The sequence below is a fragment of the Melozone crissalis genome, unplaced genomic scaffold (genome assembly GCF_028551555.1).
Source record: "Melozone crissalis strain CALT ecotype California unplaced genomic scaffold, PUWL_Pcris_2 ptg000004l_1, whole genome shotgun sequence".
Classification (NCBI taxonomy): domain Eukaryota; kingdom Metazoa; phylum Chordata; class Aves; order Passeriformes; family Passerellidae; genus Melozone; species Melozone crissalis.
In genome coordinates this window covers 23,865,663-23,879,576 of record NW_026535782.1, presented here as the reverse complement: position 1 = coordinate 23,879,576, position 13,914 = coordinate 23,865,663, and positions in this window count along the sequence as shown.

Here is a 13,914-nt window from a genome sequence, read left to right as displayed (position 1 = left end):
CTTTAGTGGTATAATTTTGAGATAGGACACATGTCCAGAGTAGGGACATGTAGGGATTAATGTCTTGTTTTCTTTATTCAATTTGCCTTTTTGTTTTGTTTTGTTTTTTGTTTCTTTTGGTTTGGTTGGGTTTTTTTTTCCAGTATATGCTAGCCCTTAGGCCTGCAGTAGCGGCACAAATTGGCACAGATGATTTTATTCTACATTGCATGAATTAAATAACTGAATGACAGAGGAAGGGAGGAAGTGTATGTGACTCTAGCTTTCAATGGACATGAACCTCTTTTGGCAGAAGACCCTTCTGGATTTAATGTCACCTCATAGTACACTTCTGAAGTGATGTAGGAAGAGCCATTTCCTCAATCCCGTCCTCTACTCAGAGAGTTTTACAATATAGTAGTGAAGATATTCAAATAGAGGGAAATTGTGGTGCTGAATCCCTGAGGGATCAAGATTCTAATGAAAGGAAAAAGAAAAGTAAATTCTGCCTTCAAAAGGCAAAAGAGTTAAAGCAGAAAAAGGAAATTGCTAGGAAATTTCTCCCAAGAGCTGGGAGAAAATTATCTTAAATAACTCCACAGAGATTAAAAATAACTTCCAATTTACTTCTCCCATATGCCTATAGTAAAGGTTACTGAATCAGTTATGTTAGGTGTATCTGGAATTCTGAAAAGGAAAGGATAGAGCCTTTTCAATATTTTTAAATTTATTTTATTTTAATGTTTTTTATTTTTATTTTTCTGCATAGACCTGTACCACCTCAAAGCTATGGCATCATATTCATTAGGTAAGTGCAACACAGAAATGTTCCAATTATACTCAAACTGAGCTTGTGAATTAAGGATATTCAGACTTAAAGTATACATGTGAGAAACCCCAATATTGTCATAATACTACTAAGTACTACTAACTGCTAAGGCACTGCACATGAGACACTAGAGCTTCAAGAGTCATGTAATTATGACTAATGCATTGGTTCTTAGAAAACTTTTAAAATTTGACTTTGACTTTCCTACATCCATGCTTACTTCATTATATGAAAATCTGTAACTTTCATCCAATAAATACCCACCTTTTTGCTACCATTGATGTTATTTTAATTAAAACACAAGACCTGTGTAAGTTTTATCGGCTTGTGTGTTTGAAAAAAGACTTCTTTTCCCCTTTTCTCTTACCTTCCCCCCCACCCCCTCTACTCCATGGGGGAGATATGTAAAGGAAAAACATTATTATTTTAATTTCCCATTGACAGTTTTTTTTATCCCAGGTTTCATTTGCAGCTTTAGTCAATAAGTCTGATGTCACATAAAATTCCTTAAAGAAAACCAGAATAAAATCCCCCCAAATGGTCCTAAAACTTCCAGAGGAGATTGGAAATATAAAGAGCAGCTGAAAAGTATCTTAGATACATATTAAACTCACTTATTTTACTTTTTAATGATAACCTGTATATGTTTCTTGTTCAGGTAAAAGGAAAAGTTCCCATTTTCATTTGAAACTCTGAAATAAAGACACTCAATATATGTTTAAAGGTATTTTTTCTCTCAAATTATATTTCGATATTTGTGATGTGACAGCATACCTTTCCTCTAAAGCATGATGATTGTAAAATCAGTGAAAAAAAATGAAATCATCACTGAAGTGTCTCTAAGGTGAAATTAACTTCCTAGAAACCAAATCTGATTACAATATTATTTTTATGTTAATGATGTATAGTAACGGAATATCTTCAGGGCATTATTTAGCCACAAGCTTTCATGCTCCAAATTTGTTTATAGGAAAAGGCAGCACACCTGATATATATTTGAGGAATGAAAATAATTTATTGCTCATATAATGGCAATCTTTAGAATCGAATAATTTTTTTAGTCCAGACTGAAGTGTTATTGCATAAAGAAACACTAATGTGATGCATATGTTTTTGCTTATGCAATAACACTTATGTTATTTGTTTTTTGTATCTTGCATTTGGTTTTTGTATCTTTTCCTGATGAGCTCACCCTTTTTCCCTGGGCTGTGAGTTTGGAGGTTTACTTCTAGCTGTGGGATTTTAAAGTGAATCACTGGCAACCAGAGTCTTTCATCAGCAGGAGGAATGTGGAGTTCTTGCTGATGGTTCCTTCCTGACTCTAGGATTCACTAGGGGTCATTTTTGTGTGTTTGCCTGCACACTGTCACACATTACTCTTTCTTCCTTATTCTGAAGCTCCAGGTGAAACCCAGATTTGCCATGAGTAGTGACTTCCAGTATGTTTGACATCAGTCTTGTGTTCTGCTTGTCATTCCTAAATGCAGGTCTACGCAGTTCTGCATTTCTTTAACTGACCAAGGCTGAGTAGTTTATAATTGTTTGCCTCTGGGGCCAGACTGTGCCCATCTCATACCATCCTGTGTTTGCCCTTCTCAGTGCTCCACCCTGTGTCTCTTCTTCTTAAGTCTCCTGATATCCAGGTCTGTATTTCTCTACACTAGAATACCAAGTGAGACTCATAAATACCTCACTATACATGAAATAACCACTTGCTGCTGCTATGTGCATAAAAATTATGATTCTACAATTCTAAAATGCAAAGATAAACGAAAGTAAAACAAATGAGGCATAGACATCTGCTCATTCAGAGAAACTATAGTTGCAGGTAAACCAAAAAAACCAAAGTTGCAGGCAGAGAAAGCTGAGAAAATCACAGTCCTGAAACAGTGTAAATTAGGTACAAAGCTAATAGTCAATTAATACCTTTGACAGGATTTTATTACTGGTTGTGTTCTTACAAAATGAATGGTATACCTGTTCTTTTCATACAGATCAGCAGTAGTCTTACTATATATCTAGATCATTAGAGTACAAAGTGAATAAAACTAGCTCTTGTAATAACATTACAGAGGTACTGTATGAAAGCAAAATACTTTTTCCTCCTAATATTTGGAGACAGTAGAATTATGCTTGAAATTCTTACCAATGAGCACAACCCAGATCTTATATACTGTTCAAAAGGACAGGAATTTGCAGAAAGGAGTGTTCCTACAATCCATCCTAGTGAATAAATCAATGCTGAATGATAAGGACATAGCAGCACCATTCAGTATAACAGACTTAATATCCTTGTTCAATGAGTATTAACCAAATTATGTTTAGTTAAACAAGGTCTGTTAAGTAGGTAGATTAAGAAACAGATTATTCTTTCTCTAACTTCTAGTGTAATAAGCAAAAGAACTGTAGGATAAAGGGATCTTTTTATGACAATTTTGAAAGTGTAAAGATAAATGGGAGAAAATTTGAGCCGTCCCTGATGTAATGAAGCATAGTGGTAATATGTAAATAATTATTTTTTTCGGTTATCCAACCAATTGGTAAGAACAGACCAGCAACTTTCTTTCTCAACATTCTCTCTGATTTGATGTGCTGCGAAGACCTGGTCTACAAATTATGCCTTGCTGCAGTGCACACAAGTGTGCAGGAGAAAACACCTAACAGCAAAAGTTTTTTAAATCTAAGAAAACTGAAGAAGGTGAGTTAGGTTTGTACTGATGATTCATAGTTAACCTTCGTGGTTTGCTTGCTTGCCGTATGCCAGCGTCACTAACCCAGGGGTGCCAAAAATTACCATTGATCAATAGTTTGAAATTGCAGCACTTGAACTTTCACCTTTAATTCTGCTGTGCTGTAGTATGTGTTCAAACATCAGCCTTTTAGAATTATTCATTCTGGCTGCAGATAAGCGTTGCATAGACATCTGCAGAATGTTAAACACACATTACTTTCTACCATGAAATAAGAAAGCCATTTTTAGTACAGAAACATGGTGGAGCTCATATATTCTCAGTTTAAGCAGGCAGCCTGGGAACATTAGTATTTCTGAGTGGTCAATTTAAAATTTCCTTAAAATCTGATATTACAAAACTTTTTTTGAAATAAGCATAGTTATCTATATGAGAGGTGGAGTAGCTGTGATTTGATCCAGAGGCTTTTGAAACACATGCAAAAATTTACAGTGACCCCAGTGGGCTCTAGAAAGGAGTCACCAGACCATATTTTTAAAGAGTTTAAATCTTCAAAGACTTCAGATTTATCTCTGCAGTTCTGAACTCTAATGCTGGGCTTTTGCAAATATGCGAAATATGTAAATAAGATCAGTGAGTAATATACGAGTTTGCATGGCTAAGGCAGAATCCAACTTTTCAGTAAAAAAAGAAAGATAATTTTCAAAACAGACTCCCTACGTAACCTTATTATTGTTTTAAGAAGCAATGGTTGAAACATAAGGTGTACAGTATAATAAAAGTGATTATTATAATCTTTTAAAGGGTGTGGGAGAAGCAAAAAAACTCTCACTAAATTAAAGCAAATTTGGTCATAGAAACATTGACACTTCAACTTAATTTTTCCTGTTTAATGTAGGTATTCAATGTGAGGTTAACTTTAGTTGTCTAAGATTTGGAATGTGGCTAAGATGTTTAATTTATTTTCTCTTTTGTCATTTAAAAAGAGAGGCCTCTCCAGCAGTTAATTTATCCACACCCTATTTCAGACACCTACACAGGATTCCTCCTCTGTGTTTAACTCCTACTGACTCTGCAAATTAGAGATTAGATTGAGCACCTATGCAGGCTAGATGTAGATAAAATAAATAGCCACTTTTAATGACACTCCACCTTTAATATACATAGCAGTAGTAATTTCAGAATGAGTTCAGTAACATTCAAGCACAAACTAACTCTGTACCTTCATTGCTAGAGAGGAACTAATATATCTTTTATTTTACCTAAGTGATTGTTTATTAAAAGCAAAGGAAAAAACAATTAAATTCCTTGCTTTCCTATGGAGTCTAGTCTTCATATATTACCTCTAGTCCAACATCAAGACATTCTTTGTGTGGTTGGAAGGCTTATTAGGAAAAGGAATTCCATGGATTCATAAAGAAATGTTAGAGAAATTTGTTAGATCAAAAGTAGTGTTCTGCAATTAGAACTTTTTTTTGTTCACTGACGCAGTGTAACATGCAAAAAGCCAAAGAAGACAGAGGAAAATAGTAAGTACTAGCCAGAAAAAGAACTCGGGGAAAAAGTCATTAACAGTGCCAATCATTGGAGTCATTACTCTGATTCTACCTAGCCTGCAGCTTCACAGTGCTGTCTGCTAATAGAGGCTGGCTGGCCTCTGAAGTACCAGTGCCTAGAAAGTTCCTATTTCAAAGAAAACAGGATCTCTGTAACAAGACTAGATATACCAGCTTTTATCATCAGCACTGCTACTACTGCCTGGCCAAAAGAAAAGGCAAATAATTGTGAGCATTTGAAGCTTACCACACACCTTTCAGTGTTTATGGTCAATGACTGTGACTTTAAAAGTCTTTTATTTCTCATAGCAGTCATGACCAGACAAAATAAATTGTCTGAACTTTAAGACAGAGAGTACTTCATGGTTGTAAAATAAAGTGAAAAAAGATGGCAGATTATTTCATGTATAAGAAAACACATATTATTTGTTGCTATATTTTAGTTCTTATATCTCACAAAGCTGGAAATGTCATAGCTCTGCATTCTGGAAATTCAGTCTATATTTGGACCTTGGTAACTTTCTTGTATTTTCCTCTACTTTTTGAAATTACATAATATTTTGAAATATGCTTGCCACCTTTTTAATATTTATAAAGACAATAGTATTTCACAGCCATTCCTCAATAAGTGTTTTCATAATGTATATTTGTCTCATTTGAGCTCTCATCCCAGCTCCCAGATATAAGTGTTTTCCTAGTCTGATCAGTTTTTAACTCAGCTTAATTGCATCACTAGTTTGGGTAGCATTTGGTGGAGAACTTGGCATACCACACTTACAATAACATTCTGTACAGAAAAAGCAGCCTTGAACCTGATTTTTTTTTTAAATTATACAAATATCTTTCCCTTCAGAGAGTTTTCTTTTTCTTCTTGAATATTGCAGTTATTTTTTTCTTTCTTTTCCCCAGCTGTTTGCTTTCTTTGGGTGCTTTTTAAACTGTGGATTTGTTTTCATTTCTCCACTATATGTTTTGTTTTTGCTTTTTTGTGCCTATACACTCATTCATGCTTCTTCCTTCTGAAACCCTTTCACCTCTATCACTCCCTGAGAGTGTCTGGTAAACACAAAGCAGTTTATTGACTGTACATGTGATATCTTTTGACTTCCTTAAGTGCCTGTTGCTTCTTAGGTTTCGGTCTAGCTTTTATGGTGGAAAGCCATCCTAAAATTCACTTGGATTATCCATTCTTTATTTTTATATTTGCAGTAGTTACTATGTGTTCAGGTTAGGTGAATAAGGAATTGCAGCTCAAGGTTTGCAGAAGCAATGACCAGCCACTAGGAGTAGTGACTGAATAAGTTTACACACAGACACAACCCCAAACACAAACAGAACATATCCCACTCCCCTGCTGGTTTTTTTTGAATACTATGTATTTTAATATAAAAGCAATTAGAATGCTTGGCATGTCTATATTCCCAGGTCCCTCTTTATCTTTATCATTCACATGGGGCTTCATATCTGCAGGGCTCTACCAGCCTAAGGTGTGCATGCCACAATAATGGAAAAAAACCCAATTGAAAATTTATTATTAAAAAAATTATTTCAATAAGAATTTTAAACTAAATATATATTCCATTTCAGTGTTTCTCCTTCCTAGATTGCATTTCAAATATTTGTTAGACCTTTTGGCATATCAGTTCTACATTCTGGAGGAAAAGATGCTCAGGCTGCAGGAGAAAAAAAAATCCCAAAGCAAATTATTGCATCAATTTCTGCGAGTGTTGCTCAGGATATTCTTTATTATGAGGCTTTTTTTGTTTGTTTTTTTTTTGTTTGGCTTCCTTGTTCATTAGTTGGGGATTATTTTCCTTAGAAAGTTTACTAGAAATTCCTAAAGGCCATTTCACTAATTAGACAAAAATTAAACAAGCCTACAGTTCACATATGGACACACTGTCTTCATTCTGACATGTATTTTGCCATATTTTGTTTTATTTTCTTAGAATTTAAATCTCTTTCACAGCCTTGCTGGCTAATATTTTTCCTTTTGCAGATGCAGAGATGTATTTTCTGTTGCACTTGACTTCTTCCATCTCCAGATCCTTCTCAATTTCATCATGTTCAGGGGTGATGCCAACTCTTCTTTCCAGGCCTCTTTATAAAGAGAGACAAAAAAGACAGTGCTGAAACACTGCCTAGAGAACCTTTCTGACAGAGATAAGCACCAGCTGTTGCATTTCTCCACCGTTTTTTTTTTGTTTTTTAAGGTTACCTCTGCTGGAGAGCTCAGGGGCTGACTAGAAAATATCAAAAGAGTAATGATTCTGTCAGAGTCTGTCTGGTGTAAGGACGCAGTGCAAACAAAGGGCTCACTTATGCATGTTTTATCTAACCCAGTGGTAATACCCTTTCTGACCTAATAAAATCCAGAACTCACACTAAATCACTCTTTAAAGAATCTGATTTGAGGAGAAATTCTGAGACAGTCTATTAAGCTAATTTATAATCTTTAAATCGTGTGCATGTTCATTATTTTAAGAAGAAAATTTTAAAAAAGCATGAGAAAATATGTTGCAATTACTTGCAATTGGCAATTTAGATGTCAGTAATCTACTAGGAATTCATGTGACTGTAGTGAAAGATCTTGACATTTTCATATATAAAACCAGCACTTTGGCAGGTGAATTTAATGTATCTATTTTCAGCTGCCTCCTTTCCTAAAACACTTACTGATAGGATGTTAGGGCAGCATTCCTGCAAGCCTCATCAAAGGGATAATGTTGTCAGTGAGTGTAAGTTTGCATTTCCTTTTGACAGATGAGAGAGAAATTGTTAGAATTTTTAGCAATGTCTGAAGATGTATCTTCAATATATTCTTTTTTTTTTTCTAATTTTCTATTCTGGATTCTTTTACCTTTCACAAGTTTATTCTGATTTTCTTTAGTGATTTGTTTATTTCACCAATGAAGTCGCTAACGATATTAGATGTTGTAGATGCAGATTTACGTCTGTTCAGCGCACTCCAGATTCACACTCTTTGTCCTATTTCTATCCAAGTGTGGTTATGCATATGAGAGGCTAATCTGTCCATGTTGCTATTCATGATAGCCTCCAGGAAACTCTCTTTACTGGAATGAAAACATTTCAAACAGTGAGAAATGGGAAGCTTGTGACCCATATGGCATTCCTATTGAGTCAAAAGCCCAAATACTCTTACCAGCTGATGTGACAAGACTGTAGCAAGCATGTTCACAGTCAGAAGTAACATGAACTGTTTTCATGCTTGCTGTTGCTTTGTGCTGAAAATCTTCCTAAATAAAGTGTTCCTAGATGCTGAAAGGAGTGGTTTGATTCTGATAACTGCAGGCATGCACATACTTTTTTCCTGCTTCTATAAAGAAAATATTTTATTTATTTTTCTGTTTATTTGTTAGAGTGAGATTTTCTACACTTTCAGGTTTTGTCTTACTGCCTCCCCAGAAATGATACAGGAAAAGAAATGGTAAACAACAAGTACAGTTCTCTGAGGTATGTTTTAGGGCTTACAGTAGTGAATATACATATGGACATGCTGCCACTGCTATGTCCAGGAGTAGCCAGAACAAGGTCCCTAGTGTTACAATTCATTTCTTCATTTATAGCTTCAGCTTATGCACTGTAAATCTAGTATATTGCTCAGCATTTATCTGTTTTGGAAATTCCTTAAACAATTTGATGGCTTACATTCCAGTCTGTTACGAAAACCATTTTCACAAAATGTATCAAATCCCACTACTGCTTAAGAAACCTGTAAGATTTTCCTATGAACTCTATGCACTCTAATTTAGATTTTTCAGCAGGTGTGGTTAGATGTGAATGTAGTTGTGCTCTGTGATGGCATAAAATGCAGATGTTTCTCTGTGGCAAAGCTTAAAATTGTTGATTCCATAGTAATTGAGGAATAGGTCATGACAAAAACTTCAGAGCTTCAAATTTACCTAAAAACAACTCGAAACCCTATAATCACTGAAACTCAAGTACTTATCTTCCCATGGGACTTTCTTGATGTATATTCCAATAGTGATGGTACTCAGGTAATTACCTAGTTTAATAAAAAGAGTGCCACAAAGCTATGAGCAGAACAACTATTCACTGTTTTTGCCAAATGAGAGCCACGGAGTGTCTTGACACCCACACAAGTTACTCTTGCTGCTAGCTGTGGCCAGCTCCATACATTTCATTTAGTATGGTGCTCCAGGAAACCAGTGAAGCTTCATTGACTCAAGAACTTGCCCTCTTGAGTTTCAATGGAATGTAATAAGAATATCATTAGGTAGTCTACAGTAGTTAATTTGTGAAATCTTTTAATATGGAAGTAATGTCAGTTAGGAATCAAATAACATGGCTTTCACCTCCCTGTGTTTTCTTTTCAAAATTTTTTCTGACATTTTTCTATCATGACCTTCTCAATAGGTATAAATATGGAGTAATAATTTAGTGGCCCAGTTTTCAAAGAAATCTCCATCAAGGGAGAATAAATTCCTTCTACTTTGTTAGTGGATGCTTTTACAGGCATTAAAAGGAAGTTTTAATGTCCAGGTTAAAAAAGAAAATGCATGGAATGCATAAAAAGTTTGATTCTCCTAATTCAGTGGTTACAGTACATAAATCCCAAGGCAGAAACAGCTGCTTCTTGAGGGATAATTGGACTGAAATAATTTAGAAACTTCACTTTTGTGGAATACCAGGAAGGATGGGGTTTTTTTTGATTGGAAGGTGATTCAATGAGTATCAATAAAATCTGCCCATGGCAAGCCAGTATTTATTTATTTATATGAATAAGAAGCTGTCAACTTCATGTTGGGTATCCCCATTAGGAAATATTTGGTATTTGTCACTGCAGGTCTGTTTTATATAATTTTTTATACTCTGAGAAAAAAAATTGATTACTTCACATTCATGCATGGTTGGAAATTCAAGGTTTATGTAAAAGGATGGAAGCATCCTCAAAGACGCAGACTTTCTTTCTGGGTTGTGTTGTATGTTTGCAGAATAGGCTGGATTTCTAATTGAGAAAGTCAGAATGTCTAAGTGATAATATAAAAAGCACTTAATGTTTTCTCTTTGTTTTGTGAATTTCTAAAAAATAATGAGCAAAGAAATCAGAGACTGCAGAAATTCAGAAACACGCTTAACAGGGAGGCTTTTCTTAAGCTTAAGTGTGAAGCAGATGCAGTAGTTATGCTGTCTTTCATTGTAAATGTGAAACATTTATGAACAAGAATGCTCAAACATAGTGGAAGCAATGTATGTTCCTTAGGATGTCCTGAAGTGACATACAGAAGAAGTCAGAAGGGTGAACATGTGACATGGAACCAGGTAAGCTGTTGCCTTGACAAGCTAAGACAACATTGCAAGAATACTTTCAAATGGAAATGGGACCTGCTCTTAATTTTCTTTCCTGTGTAGGAAAGGAGAAGTGGAGACAAGAAGATATTCTTTTCCATATTTTTCCTGATAGGGGTGAATGATAGTGTATATTGGATGCAAAACAATACCTGTTTTACATGGAGATAATGGTCATTTCTTAGATGCTCAAAAAATGTTTATAAAACATAGAAGCACAACATAAGCCTTTGCTCCATTTTAGGACACATGCATTCTAAAGCTCTGAATGCTGCTCACAAGTTCTGAAGAACACAAACTATCATTGGTCTGAGAGTGAAAATATTAAGAATCCTTACCAGCTTGGAACCTAAATGTGTGGAATGTGTCTTGGTTTTTGTTTTGTTTTAGCTCTGGTTTTGGTTTGGTTTGTTTTTTTTTGTTTGTGGGTTTGTTTTTGTTTGTGAGGGGTTTTTTTGCTAGTTTTTTCGGTTTTGTTAGTGGATGGGGGTTTTGTTTCTGGGGTTTTTGTTTTAGTTTTTCCCTAAAAACCTAAACTGTTGTTTTAGTTTTAGTTTTTCCCTCGGCATTCTGAATTGCAAGAATTCTATCTGGCTTATAAAACCACTATTTCCAAAAGTGCTTGAAAGGAAATGTTTCACAGTCTGTCTCTCAGAGACCAAATACATATTTTTTCACTGAAAGCCTGAGAAGTCTTCTGGGCATCTTAGGAGATGTTATAGAGAAACAAGCAAGAAGTATTCCACTACTAGGTACAATCTTGCCTGCATATTTGTTGATAGCTCTAACACCTTGGAAAAGCCTGTGAAACAGATAAAATTCAAGATTATAATGTGCAAGATGAAGTACCTGTGAACAAATAAGTTCAAAGAACAACAACAACAACAAAAAAAAACCTACCCCTAAACAAAAAAAAATTGGAAACCAAAAATACACCTGTGGATACACCATAGAATATGATAGAGAAGGATGACTAATGTTATGTTGTTGTTATGAAGTTGCCATAAAAAGGGGAAATGTAGCCTAAGGAGCTGCTAGGCAAACATTGGTGAAATCATCAATGGTTTTTCAGGATGGACTGATAAGAAATCACCTGAACTCCTCTTTATGTGACAGGCAGTAAATGTTTAAAAACTGAGAAAGTCAACCTTCAGAAAGTGTGCAAAATTAATTTCAGAAGACCATTTCAAAGTGCTGTCGCAAAGGGGACTGAAAACTCATATGATGGAGCAATAGGAAAATGAGCCTAAATGTAATTGTTCTCTACTAATTGGGAACAAAGGTAGGAGATAGAGTTCCACACTGTAAAACAACACTTCTGTAGAAAATATAGGCTTGAAATAAACTAATTTAGCTTATAAATAAACTTATGAGTATTAATCTTCAGACGGTTTTAGAAGTTTGACAAGTTTTAAATAACACTTGTTTATTGTACTGTGCAAATAGAAGGGGATAGTATGTGATGATATGCAAATACAGTTCTTAATTGTGAAATTTCTACTTACCTATTTTTAAGGTCCTTAAATATTCCCAGAAATGTCACTATCCAACATTAAAATCTAATGGCATACATAGTTTACCAAATGTTCATATTGGTACAATTTTATAAGCATTCATTCTAGTCTACATAAGACACATTCAAATTAAATTCTGATAAGAGCTGTCTCCAATTTTATTTCTGTTTCAATTGCAATGCCAGCCTTTTACCTGGAACTTCTTATGCTGTCTCTGTGGTGTTCCTTCAGAGCTCATACAGCTCTTCCTGTATCACTCAGTACATGTGGGTTTGTGTGGGCAGGTCTGACACCTGCTCAGGTAATAAAGCTTGCCCAGAGCTTCTACAAAGTTCAGTGAAGTCCTGGTAAAGAGTCAGTGCCCAGTTCTTCTTCTCTATTCAAGTTAATTTGGAAACCAACAGTCAGGGATATCAAAATTCTTCTCAAAGGGGGTAGATGTTATCTCATGTCCTTTTTTTTTTTTAATGTCAAGGAAGTAGGAAAACAAGAAAGTATCTTGTTTACAACATCCCACAGGAGGTTCATAGGAAAGTTGTGAAGAGTTACCAAGAATGTGAGTCTGACACTTGAGTCTTCAGACTGCACTGTCTTTAACAGTTTGAGTTCATACATTATTTATACTTACAAAATTACAGTATTCCGCAATACTGAGGAATTGAATTAGGCAACTTCCTGCATTTTGCAAAGATCAATTAGAAGCAAGCATTTTGCCTGAGCTGGAAGATGTTTTTCTTGCCTGAAATACTAAATCAAGAATTTCTTATAGAGTTATTCTGGTGTGCAAAAGGACAGACTAGGCTACAAAAGTCCCCTAAAACTCAAATTTGCAGCATCTAAATTACAGTATATTAATTCTTCTTTTTGTTAGTGGTACAAAAAATTTGCAGCTTAATATTTCATTAATATCAAATAATGATGATAAAAATAGTATAAGTAATATAAAATCATCAATAAACCTTGTGAGACAATAAAAATTATTTTAATGAAGTAAGAAGGAATTGAGGTACATTCTCCTGCTTCCATGATATTTCAGTATCCTTTAAAGTGCATATCAAAGGTGCTTTGAGAAAGTATGCATTAAATGACCACTCAAGAGTTCTTTAAATACGTCATAGGACGAAAAAAAAATTTATTTATTTATTTATTTATTTAATGTTATAAATCGTAATGCAAGAAGTAGTGCAAGTTATCCAAGCAGGATTATTCTGAGTTTCAAATTAAATATTTGGCCTAATAATGAAATACTGGAGGATTTTGTTCTTCTGAAGAACTGAAGAAGAACATTGCTTATATTTCAGACTGGAAGCAAATTAGAAATAGGTGCTTCTTAAAAAATTAAAATCCAATTATTTTTGAGACTTGCTTTTCAGTTTATTATGCCCTTTTCCTTTGGAAGATATATATTTTTGACCATTCGGAAGAAAGAGAGAAATATTTAAATAGCCTAAATAAAAAATTAACCAAGTAATTTTTGCCAAAGCTTCTTACAGGCCTCAGAATTAAAACGAGATTTAAAAAACATTAGTGAGCTTCCAGAAATCATGAAAGTGGCTAGATTTATTTTTGTCTATGTTACTCTTTCAGAAAAAAACAGCAACAAAACTAAATTGACCTTGACAGGAAGTGAACACTAAAAATATTAACGTAGTTCACTACATTCTGAGTGAAGAAGAAACATCACTGGTTCTTCCACTACCATTTTTTATTTTGTTTACTGCACTTCATCACAGTATTTAAAAGGAGAGGCTTTTATATTGCAAGAGAAGGCCATGGTTTATAGCTTATTTTTACTGCTATGAAGATTAATCTATCACTCGGTCTGTCGATTGTATTCGACAAGAAGCTTCTTACACTTAAATTTTATCATGTGGTGACAGATACTTCTTGTTTGTGCAATTCCCTGCTTTGCAGAGGCTTCACTGCGAAGTGTCTCATTATTAATCAGCAGCATTAGATATGATTTTTGTCTGATATAGTCCTAAAAAAGGGCAAAAACCTCCAGGAATAAACAA